Source organism: Mus musculus, chromosome 6 (assembly GCF_000001635.26).
Source record: "Mus musculus strain C57BL/6J chromosome 6, GRCm38.p6 C57BL/6J".
Lineage (NCBI taxonomy): Eukaryota > Metazoa > Chordata > Mammalia > Rodentia > Muridae > Mus > Mus musculus.
Window position 1 is genome coordinate 97,374,579 of NC_000072.6, and position 12,394 is coordinate 97,386,972.

General features: G+C 43.3%; 1 protein-coding gene across 6 annotated transcripts in view; it reads right to left on the minus strand.

Moving 5' to 3' along the window:
- Window positions 1–12,394, minus strand: part of Frmd4b (FERM domain containing 4B) — a 330,791-nt gene that overhangs the window by 87,712 nt on the left and 230,685 nt on the right. The window lies entirely within an intron of this gene.

Sequence of the window (12,394 nt, forward strand, 5' to 3'; positions counted from 1 at the left end):
CAGGAAGCAGTCAGAGAGGCGACCCAGGAAGACCCACAAGGGTGGACCTGCGTGCCGCCTCCGACTTCCTACTAATGCCTCAAATGAGTATTCAGCCGGTGCCGGTGGAGCCTATACCATCCTTGCCCCCGGGAACCATGGGCCTTATTCTCGGCCGGGGTTCACTCACCTTGCAGGGCTTAGTAGTCCACCCTGGAGTTATGGATTGTCAACATTCCCCTGAAATACAGGTCCTGTGCTCAAGCCCTAAAGGCGTTTTTTCTATTAGTAAAGGAGATAGGATAGCTCAGCTGCTGCTCCTCCCTGATAATACCAGGGAGAAATTTGCAGGACCTGAGATAAAGAAAATGGGCTCCTCAGGAAATGATTCTGCCTATTTGGTTGTATCTTTAAATGATAGACCTAAGCTCCGCCTTAAGATTAATGGAAAAGAGTTTGAAGGCATCCTTGATACCGGAGCAGATAAAAGTATAATTTCTACACATTGGTGGCCCAAAGCATGGCCCACCACAGAGTCATCTCATTCATTACAGGGCCTAGGATATCAATCATGTCCCACTATAAGCTCCGTTGCCTTGACGTGGGAATCCTCTGAAGGACAGCAAGGGAAATTCATACCTTATGTGCTCCCACTCCCGGTTAACCTCTGGGGAAGGGATATTATGCAGCATTTGGGCCTTATTTTGTCCAATGAAAACGCCCCATCAGGAGGGTATTCAGCTAAAGCAAAAAATATCATGGCAAAGATGGGTTATAAAGAAGGAAAAGGGTTAGGACATCAAGAACAGGGAAGGATAGAGCCCATCTCACCTAATGGAAACCAAGACAGACAGGGTCTGGGTTTTCCTTAGCGGCCATTGGGGCAGCACGACCCATACCATGGAAAACAGGGGACCCAGTGTGGGTTCCTCAATGGCACCTATCCTCTGAAAAACTAGAAGCTGTGATTCAACTGGTAGAGGAACAATTAAAATTAGGCCATATTGAGCCATCTACCTCACCTTGGAATACTCCAATTTTTGTAATTAAGAAAAAGTCAGGAAAGTGGAGACTGCTCCATGACCTCAGAGCCATTAATGAGCAAATGAACTTATTTGGCCCAGTACAGAGGGGTCTCCCTGTACTTTCCGCCTTACCACGTGGCTGGAATTTAATTATTATAGATATTAAAGATTGTTTCTTTTCTATACCTTTGTGTCCAAGAGATAGGCCCAGATTTGCCTTTACCATCCCCTCTATTAATCACATGGAACCTGATAAGAGGTATCAATGGAAGGTCTTACCACAGGGAATGTCCAATAGTCCTACTATGTGTCAACTTTATGTGCAAGAAGCTCTTTTGCCAGTGAGGGAACAATTCCCCTCTTTAATTTTGCTCCTTTACATGGATGACATCCTCCTGTGCCATAAAGACCTTACCATGCTACAAAAGGCATATCCTTTTCTACTTAAAACTTTAAGTCAGTGGGGTTTACAGATAGCCACAGAAAAGGTCCAAATTTCTGATACAGGACAATTCTTGGGCTCTGTGGTGTCCCCAGATAAGATTGTGCCCCAAAAGGTAGAGATAAGAAGAGATCACCTCCATACCTTAAATGATTTTCAAAAGCTGTTGGGAGATATTAATTGGCTCAGACCTTTTTTAAAGATTCCTTCCGCTGAGTTAAGGCCTTTGTTTAGTATTTTAGAAGGAGATCCTCATATCTCCTCCCCTAGGACTCTTACTCTAGCTGCTAACCAGGCCTTACAAAAGGTGGAAAAAGCCTTACAGAATGCACAATTACAACGTATTGAGGATTCGCAGCCTTTCAGTTTGTGTGTCTTTAAGACAGCACAATTGCCAACTGCAGTTTTGTGGCAGAATGGGCCATTGTTGTGGATCCATCCAAACGTATCCCCAGCTAAAATAATAGATTGGTATCCTGATGCAATTGCACAGCTTGCCCTTAAAGGCCTAAAAGCAGCAATCACCCACTTTGGGCAAAGTCCATATCTTTTAATTGTACCTTATACCGCTGCACAGGTTCAAACCTTGGCAGCCACATCTAATGATTGGGCAGTTTTAGTTACCTCCTTTTCAGGAAAAATAGATAACCATTATCCAAAACATCCAATCTTACAGTTTGCCCAAAATCAATCTGTTGTGTTTCCACAAATAACAGTAAGAAACCCACTTAAAAATGGGATTGTGGTATATACTGATGGATCAAAAACTGGCATAGGTGCCTATGTGGCTAATGGTAAAGTGGTATCCAAACAATATAATGAAAATTCACCTCAAGTGGTAGAATGTTTAGTGGTCTTAGAAGTTTTAAAAACCTTTTTAGAACCCCTTAATATTGTGTCAGATTCCTATTATGTGGTTAATGCAGTAAATCTTTTAGAAGTGGCTGGAGTGATTAAGCCTTCCAGTAGAGTTGCCAATATTTTTCAGCAGATACAATTAGTTTTGTTATCTAGAAGATCTCCTGTTTATATTACTCATGTTAGAGCCCATTCAGGCCTACCTGGCCCCATGGCTCTGGGAAATGATTTGGCAGATAAGGCCACTAAAGTGGTGGCTGCTGCCCTATCATCCCCGGTAGAGGCTGCAAGAAATTTTCATAACAATTTTCATGTGACGGCTGAAACATTACGCAGTCGTTTCTCCTTGACAAGAAAAGAAGCCCGTGACATTGTTACTCAATGTCAAAGCTGCTGTGAGTTCTTGCCAGTTCCTCATGTGGGAATTAACCCACGCGGTATTCGACCTCTACAGGTCTGGCAAATGGATGTTACACATGTTTCTTCCTTTGGAAAACTTCAATATCTCCATGTGTCCATTGACACATGTTCTGGCATCATGTTTGCCTCTCCGTTAACCGGAGAAAAAGCCTCACATGTGATTCAACATTGTCTTGAGGCATGGAGTGCTTGGGGGAAACCCAGACTCCTTAAGACTGATAATGGACCAGCTTATACGTCTCAAAAATTCCAACAGTTCTGCCGTCAGATGGACGTAACCCACCTGACTGGACTTCCATACAACCCTCAAGGACAGGGTATTGTTGAGCGTGCGCATCGCACCCTCAAAACCTATCTTATAAAACAGAAGAGGGGAACTTTTGAGGAGACTGTACCCCGAGCACCAAGAGTGTCGGTGTCTTTGGCACTCTTTACACTCAATTTTTTAAATATTGATGCTCATGGCCATACTGCGGCTGAACGTCATTGTTCAGAGCCAGATAGGCCCAATGAGATGGTTAAATGGAAAAATGTCCTTGATAATAAATGGTATGGCCCGGATCCTATTTTGATAAGATCCAGGGGAGCTATCTGTGTTTTCCCACAGAATGAAGACAACCCATTTTGGTTACCAGAAAGACTCACCCGAAAAATCCAGACTGACCAAGGGAATACTAATGTCCCTCGTCTTGGAGAGAGAGAGCAGCGTTGGGGGATAATGTCGACATTTCCACTCCCAATGACGGTGATGTATAATGCTCAAGTATTCTCCTGCTTTTTTACCACTAACTAGGAACTGGGTTTGGCCTTAATTCAGACAGCCTTGGCTCTGTCTGGACAGGTCCAGATGACTGACACCATTAACACTTTGTCAGCCTCAGTGACTACAGTCATAGATGAACAGGCCTCAGCTAATGTCAAGATACAGAGAGGTCTCATGCTGGTTAATCAACTCATAGATCTTGTCCAGATACAACTAGATGTATTATGACAAATAACTCAGCAGGGATGTGAACAAAAGTTTCCGGGATTGTGTGTTATTTCCATTCAGTATGTTAAATTTACTAGGACAGCTAATTTGTCAAAAAGTCTTTTTCAGTATATGTTACAGAATTGGATGGCTGAATTTGAACAGATCCTTCGGGAATTGAGACTTCAGGTCAACTCCACGCGCTTGGACCTGTCCCTGACCAAAGGATCACCCAATTGGATCTCCTCAGCATTTTCTTTCTTTAAAAAATGGGTGGGATTAATATTATTTGGAGATACACTTTGCTGTGGATTAGTGTTGCTTCTTTGATTGGTCTGTAAGCTTAAGGCCCAAACTAGGAGAGACAAGGTGGTTATTGCCCAGGCGCTTGCAGGACTAGAACATGGAGCTCCCCCTGATATATGATATCTATGCTTAGGCAATAGGTCGCTGGCCACTCAGCTCTTATATCCCATGAGGCTAGACTCATTGCACGGGATAGAGTGAGTGTGCTTCAGCAGCCCGAGAGAGTTGCAAGGCTAAGCACTGCAATGGAAAGGCTCTGCGGCATATATGAGCCTATTCTAGGGAGACATGTCATCTTTCATGAAGGTTCAGTGTCCTAGTTCCCTTCCCCCAGGCAAAACGACACGGGAGCAGGTCAGGGTTGCTCTGGGTAAAAGCCTGTAAGCCTAAGAGCTAATCCTGTACATGGCTCCTTTACCTACACACTGGGGATTTGACCTCTATCTCCACTCTCATTAATATGGGTGGCCTATTTGCTCTTATTAAAAGGATAGGGGGAGATGTTGGGAGCCGCGCCCACATTCGCCGTTACAAGATGGCGCTGACAGCTGTGTTCTAAGTGGTAAACAAATAATCTGCGCATGTGCCAAGGGTATCTTATGACTACTTGTGCTCTGCCTTCCCCGTGACGTCAACTCGGCCGATGGGCTGCAGCCAATCAGGGAGTGACACGTCCGAGGCGAAGGAGAATTCTCCTTAAAAAGGGACGGGGTTTCGTTTTCTCTCTCTCTTGCTTTTCTCTCTCTCTTGCTTCTCGCTCTCTCTTGCTTCTTGCACTCTGCTCCTGAAGATGTAAGAATAAAGCTTTGCCGCAGAAGATTCTGGTCTGTGGTGTTCTTCCTGGCCGGTCGTGAGAACGCGTCTAATAACAAGTGAACTCATTTTTCTATTTTCCTTTCCATCCCTGAGTAGTTGTGGTCATGTGGTAACTTTGGGTCTTATGACAAGAAAAAAAGGAAGCCAATTCCAGCCGGGGCAGCTGAGCTGAATGGCCAGAGTGGAGAAAATTTTAGAGGATTTGGTTAAGATGAGGTTCCATACCTAATGGACTCTCTTTGAGACTGTGCTCAACCTCTGTGCACCCTGGAGCAATCGGAAGCTGACTGCTTATTCCACAGATATACATAACCGACTCGAAGAGCTGAAGGAGCCCTGTGACTGGTTTTACACTTCTCCCAAATGTTTTCAAAAGGGGCTCTTCTGTGAGTGCAGTCTCAAGAGGCAGCTAGACCAGGAATCCCAGCCCCCACAGCAATAGAATGCACTGCTAAGGTTTTATTCCCCTGGCTTCGCTGAATTGGATTTCAAGGCTCCCAGTGCAGTATCAACTCCAGAAAATTGAATTTAGGCACAATAGACCACTGTTTGGTAGTGAAAATGAAGCAGGATTGAAAGCTGAAAATGACTAATTTAATGGTTGCAACTCAAAATTGCTTTTCAGTTTGGCCTGATCCTTTCACAGGCCCGTTCTGCAAAGTTTGATCCACTTATTTTCTAGTATAAGTTACATGTGTTTTGTTCATTTGATAGATATATAATTACTGAAGGCCTGCTATGGATGTTTGCCTATACACCAGCAGTGAGGAAATAAAGATGAGACTGGATCTCAAAAGTGGATGTAAAGGGGGCTGAGGGTAGCTCAGTAGTGGATCATTTGCTTAGCATGCACCTGAGATGAAGCCCTAGTAACAATAACAAATTATGATGATGATGAGAAGGAGGAGGAAGAGGATAACTGGAGAAATGGATAACAGTGGTAAAACAGCTGTCACCAGAGAAGGGGCAGCAAGGAACAGAGTAAGTTTGGCTAAGGGATGCAGACTCTACCAAACCACCATGCACCTCTTCAACAACTAACATGTTTAACAAGAGGGCCAAAGCTATGCCAGGTGACTTGGCATATCAGATCTTTTGCTTTTCTAGATCATTCAAACAGAAATCTCAGCTTTCACTGAGTTTATCTAGAAAGAAGAGTGAGTAAATGTTTTTGGGTGGAGATCAGTCAGTAAAATCATTGTATTCTTTCGATACATATTAAAACATTTAATGACTATCCTGATTCTTTATATTGATCTTTATTCTTTATATATTTAAATCTATCTTTCTGATTTAAACCTAATTCTAGGCACTAGGGAGGTGACTCAGTGGGTAAAGTGCTTACTGTGCTAACATGAGAGCCTGAGTTAGATCCCTGGCACACAGAAGAAGGAAGAGGAGGAGGAGGAGGAGGGGGAGGAGGAGGAGGAGGAGGAGGAGGAGGAAGGAACAAGAGGAGGAGGAAGAAACAAGAGGAAGGGGAAGAAGAAGAGAAGGAGGAGGAAGGAACAGGAAGAGGAGGAGGAAGGAGAGGAGGGAGAGGAAGAAGAGGAGGAAGGAACAGGAGGATGAAGAAAATAAGAGGAAGAAGAAGAAGAAAAAGATGAGGAAGAGGAAGAAAATACACTGGGCATGGCTTCACACTACTGTGATTTTAGCACTTGGGAGGCTGTGGCAGGAAGATCAGAAGTTGAACACCAGCCTGGGCTACACAGTTAGACCCTCCCTCAAAATACAAGTAAACAAAGTGAAGTTTTTGGGGTTGTTTGTTTGTTTTTGTTGTTTTTCCAATCTTGGTTTCTCTGTGCATCCTTGGTTTCCCCGGAACTTTACTCTGTAGCTGAAGCTGGCCCGGAGCTCAGAGATTGCCTGTCTCTGGCTCTTGAGTGCTGAGATCAAAGGTGTGCACCACCAAGCTCGGTTTTCTTTTTGCTTTTCAATAAAGCCTGTTGTTGCACAGACTCACTCAGTCAGCCTTGGAAAGATGGATTTCTCATCTTAATGCAAGTGGCCAAAGAAGCCTGGCTTGTAAGAGAGCTTAGAGGCCTCCAGAGTCAGTCACGCGCTTCAATGCGCTTCAATGCAAATGGCATGGAGATTTCTGAGGACATTGTGCAACACACTGTTACCCTTAGTGTGGTGAAAGTGAGATTTAGAATTCTTGTCTCAAGTTGGCTCCTGAAAGTGCAAGCCACATGAAGTCTGGGTCAAGAAGTGGGGTAAGAGGAAAGACAAAAATAAACATGATTGCTTGGTCTTGCAAGAACTCATTTATTTAATTGGGTTGCTAACATCTGGCTCACCTGCATTTCCACATCTATTTAAAGTGCAGAGAAACGAGTAGGTATTAGGAAAGTAATGGGTGCGCCGTGGTATCCAGGAGACCTACCCGGCTGTCCTCTCTGATGGCAACCTGTCTTCTCGTACTGAGCCCATGGGCAGGAGGGATTGATTGGCATGGCACCTTGCTCAGAGTCTCTTGACTGACTTCAAAGATACTTCGTTAAAAAAAAAGGTGGGGGTAGGACCCACAGTAAGGAAAAGGGACTTTGAATAAGAACAAAGAATAAGAGCACTTATGTATGGAAGTGCCGTAATGAAGCCAGTACTTTGCATGTCAATTAGAATAATTAAGAAAGACATTTGAAAACAGTAATAACAATTAGTTAGGACACATCTAGGTTTTAGCCATGGCATTCCCATGGAAGTGGTATTACACTGAGTGTCTTTAAGTTTTATACTATGTCTATCATGTATGCTGTATGGGTGGGAGCATGCACGCATGTCGGAGGACATCTAATAGGAGCCTCTTCTTTCCCCATGTGGGTTCAGGGGCAGGCAGAGCTGAGGTCTCAGTTTGACAGCAGGCACAGGCACCCTTATCCCCCCGCCATCTCCTCAGATTGTAAAAACTCTTCATTAGTATGTATGTATATGCCCATGTGTCCCTGGATAGGGCTTGGTGTTTTCTTTCTTTCTTTTTTCTTTTAGCTGTTTATTTGAAGGGCAATATTTGTGCGTTAATTACAAAATCCCAATTCTACATTGCAGAACTAAGAAAATCTCTCAAACTAATTTTTTAAAAATATTATTCAAGGAAAGAATAAAGGACTACCTGAGGTCACAGAAATGTCCAGTTTCTACAAGATCCCTGGAACTTTAAGGAAATACTTGTGAACAAAACTCCCTGAAGTCAGAACTTTTAGACTTCAGACAGTATAGCAGCCACGATAACGAGAAGGCGATGCTCATCAGAGGCCCTAGTACTTCATAGAGCACACTAATTGTTCTAATGGAAAAAATCCTGAAAGAGAAATAGCAAGCTTTCTGGAGTCACTCTCCCCTGGTCTGATCATTCCATTAATGAGCTATTTAATGTTTATCAACTTATTTCATCTATTCATATCTCCACTTCCTTCTTTGTTAAACTAGCAATAAATGTGTCTTCATTAAGTGTGCTGAACCAGTGCCTGCTATTTGATAAGCTCTCTCGGAGGACAGAGCTGTCTGCTAATCAGCTTTCCATCACCACAATAGAATTCAAGGAAGAGAAAAGAGACCAGGAAGTAGCTCAATGGATAAGATGTTGGATGAACAAAAATGCAAGCTTAAAGATCCAAGTTCAAACCCTGGCCTTCACATGAAAAAAAAGCAGCTGATTGTGACGTCATGCACCTGCTGGCATTGAGGGGGCGGAGATTCTCAGGGCTCATTTGTCAGCCAGTCTAACCTACTTGGTGAACTCCAGGCCAGGGAGAGACTGGGCTTGTAGCAGGAAATCTAGTAGAATCATTCTATCTAGGGTAGATATTACAATGGAGTAGTTGTCTTCTAAAAGTGCTTTGACCTTGAAGAAACCATAATAGGAAGCAATGGTTGTTTTCTGTTATCTATAGAGTTGTCTTTCTGAAGGAGCTTTACAACCTTTGCATGACTTGGGTCACAAGACAATCCTGGCACACTTGGAATGTCTTCCATTATTAAGCACTGCAGAACAGTGCGCAGCAAGGGCTGAGGTTGCAGGGTGTGGTGGTTTCCTTCAGGAAACATATAGAATAGATTGGGGGCTTTGGTATAAAGAACTTGATATATCCTCTGCCACCCCCCAAAACAACTTTTGTGTACCAATCAATAAAGATACGTTTGTGCAACTGTTTGTCCAACATTCATTCAAAGGCTGGATCTCCCTGTTGTCAGCAAAGCCGTTTTTCATCCTGTAATGTGACCCTCTTTCTTCCATTGGACCCATGATGACTCAGAACACTGACACTGTCTCAAAAATTTAAGGAAGGTGGATAACACCCAAGTTTGACTTCTGGACTCTGTGCACACACACATACACATAAATACAGATGGATGAATAGAGATAGATAGATAGATGGATAGATAGGGAGGGAGGGAGATAGAAAGGGAGTGAGGGAGATAGATAGATAGATGTATAGATGGATAGATGAATAGGTAGGTAGGTAGTTAGATAGATAGATAGGGAGTGAGGGAGATATATAGATAGATAGATGTATAGATGGATGGATTAGTAGATAGATGATGGATGTATAGATGGATGGATAGATAGATAGATAGATAGATAGATGAATGGATAGATGGATAGATGGATGGATGGATAGATAGATAGATTAATGGATAGATGTATGGATGGATGGATGGATGGATAGATAGATGAATGGATAGATGGATGGATGGATAGATAGATAGATAGGTAGACAGATAGATGGATGGATAGATGCATAGATGTATAGATAGATGTATAGATGGATGGATGGATGGATAGATAGATAGATAGATAGATAGATAGATAGATAGATAGGGAGTGAGGGAGATAGATGGATAGATGGATAGATAGACTATAGATAGATAGATAGATAGATAGATAGACAGACAGATAGATGGATGAATGGATGGATGAATGGATAGATGGATGGATGGATACAGATAAAAAAGGTTTATTTTGGCTCATGATTTTGGAGGTTTCAGGCCACACGTGGCTGAACCACTGACATGGCTGTACAGTGTGGAAAATTGTGTGACAGACTACAAAACCACTCACTTCTTAGCCAGGAAGCACAAGAAGAGATGAGGGTTCTGGGGACTTTATCCCCATCATCAACATGCCTCCAATTATCTCAGAGCCTCCCACTGGATGCCACTGCTTTTCAGCCTCAGCGTCCTGTGGACGAAGCTTTACAGCCTGGGTATTCAGGAGGCAGTCAACAACATGAACTCTAGCAAATTGCTGCTCTGCTGCCCTCCTCCTGATTTTCTTATGGGAAGTCACTGTTGTACCTGTACCTGATCAGTTCCAGAGAACAATTCATGGACTGGCTTGCTCTTATTTTCTGTCTGTTTTTGGTTCTTCCCCCCAGGAGATCATCGGTTTACAAAGAGAGAGGTTACTAAGCTCAATGGATACTTATGATAATTTTACACACACAAAAAGAGAGAAGACAGCACAATGCTGTCATAATTTGCCAAGCCTCAGTTCAGGCCATTGATTATTAAAAAGGCTTGAAATAAATTCTGGCTGATCACCATACTTTAGATGTGGTCAAGAAAGCCTGCAGGAGGGCGCCCAGTCCCTTTTCCTTTGGTTTCTCCATGTGGATCTCAGCTGGCACACAGGCGACTCCCACAGCTTGTCTGTGTTGGTTTCAGCATTTCTACACCAGTACCAGCTGGCACAGGCAGCTGCTTTTCAAAGGTGAGGTGTGGTGATGTACTCTCACCAGGGAAGCTGAACAGGTTCAAGGGCTCCCACGTCAGTGATGACTCAGAGTAAGGACAGCTTCTCAGTGCCTTGGACTTTCTCTGTTCAGCACGAGGGCTAATGTACTTCTGAAAGGTCTTTTCAGAAAGGGTACTTTGCCCCCTAACCTGTTCGTGGAGGGCATCATGTACAGAGGTGTTTTATGGGCAAAGAAAGAGAAAACCCAAATTAAGGATGCCACAGAACTGTCCTGAGGTGAGTGATTCTCCATTGAGAAGCAGGGTATGGGCTAGTGATGCGTTTCATCAGTTAAAGGCACTTGCCATGCAAACCTTATGACTTGGGCTCAATCCCTGGAACCACAGTGGAAAGAGAGGACAGCTCATAGAGGTGTTCCTGATTTCCACACTTACACTGTTGGCAATACTCGCTACACACACACACACACACACACACACACGCACGCACATGCACACACACACACAAACACACACACACACACACACACACAAACACACACTAATATTAAACGAAGAAAGAGAAGCAGATATGAAACCTCTAGCTATGTGACACTGTGAACATTATGTAACTTCTGTGCCTCAGTATCCCCCTGTGTAATGTAAGAATAACAAGAGATCTTAGCTAATGGGGGCAGCATGAGAACTAAAATAACAAAATCAACAACAGAAAACCTAAGTGTATACAAAAAGTGTGGATTGAATTACAGCCGTTTCCCCACTTAGAGACTGCTATGGCCTGCTCTACTCTGAGCAGTGGGGACAATATCCCGAATCCTAATTTATTAAGGGCAATTTTGTCTTCCAAGAACAGTGACTGAAACAAAGATAAACGAGAGATGCTTTTAAGGGGCCGGGTCTGCTGCTGGCCTAACTCCAAGGAGTTACCACTGTAGCCACTCACTAGTTATTAAGGTAACTATCTGGTCTGTGTTCTTGCTTTTAGTCATCCAAAGGCTCTGAGAGCCCAACATCCTGAGCACTGAAGGGGCTCTTCTCTCATTCCTTTCCTTCCCATTAGGAAGGAAATGAACCTTATACATTCTTATTTGTTGTCTTTTAAGTCAACATCTCAGTTTATCCCAAACTGACTTGAACTCTCTCTGTAACTCTGGCTCAGCCCTGCTCAAACCCGTGTTTACCCTTCTACTTAGTACCTTGACTTCCCAAGTGCTTAGATTAAAGGTCTGGGCTACTATATCCATTCTAAGGATTTTGTGCCTTTTAAAAGGACTTATTCATTTTATGTATAGGAGTACCCTGTGGCTGTCTTCAGACACACCACAAAGGACATGGATCCTAGTACAGATGGTTGTGAGCCACCATGTGGTTACTAGGAGGACCTCTGCAAGATCAGTCAGTGCTCTTAATCACTGAGCCATCTCTCCAGCCTGATTTTGTGCATTCTTAACATGAAATCTCAACACAACCCCATCAAGTCAAAATGAGGAACAGAATTGAAAAAGGTTATTCCTAAACTCCTGTGTCTGCTCTGGAATTCACATTTTCTTAAAGGCAATTTTAACACATTATTCATTCTGCAGGTTGAACACAACCAAAATCCCAGGGGCTTTTCTAGTTATGTGTGCAAACAGTCCACTGAAAGTCTTATTTATGGGGACTGAATTTTCACTCCTTCCACATTCTGAGTCCATGGATGGAGAGGGGCAAGGGTCCACGAGTCTACTCATTAATAATGAGCATTTGGGGAGCCAGGGAGATGCTTCCGTAGCTGAAAGAACTTGCTGTGAAAACACGATGAACATAGAACACGTGGGTAAACCAGACATGATGATGAGTGTCTGTAATTGCAATGCTCCTATGGTGAGAAGTGAGACA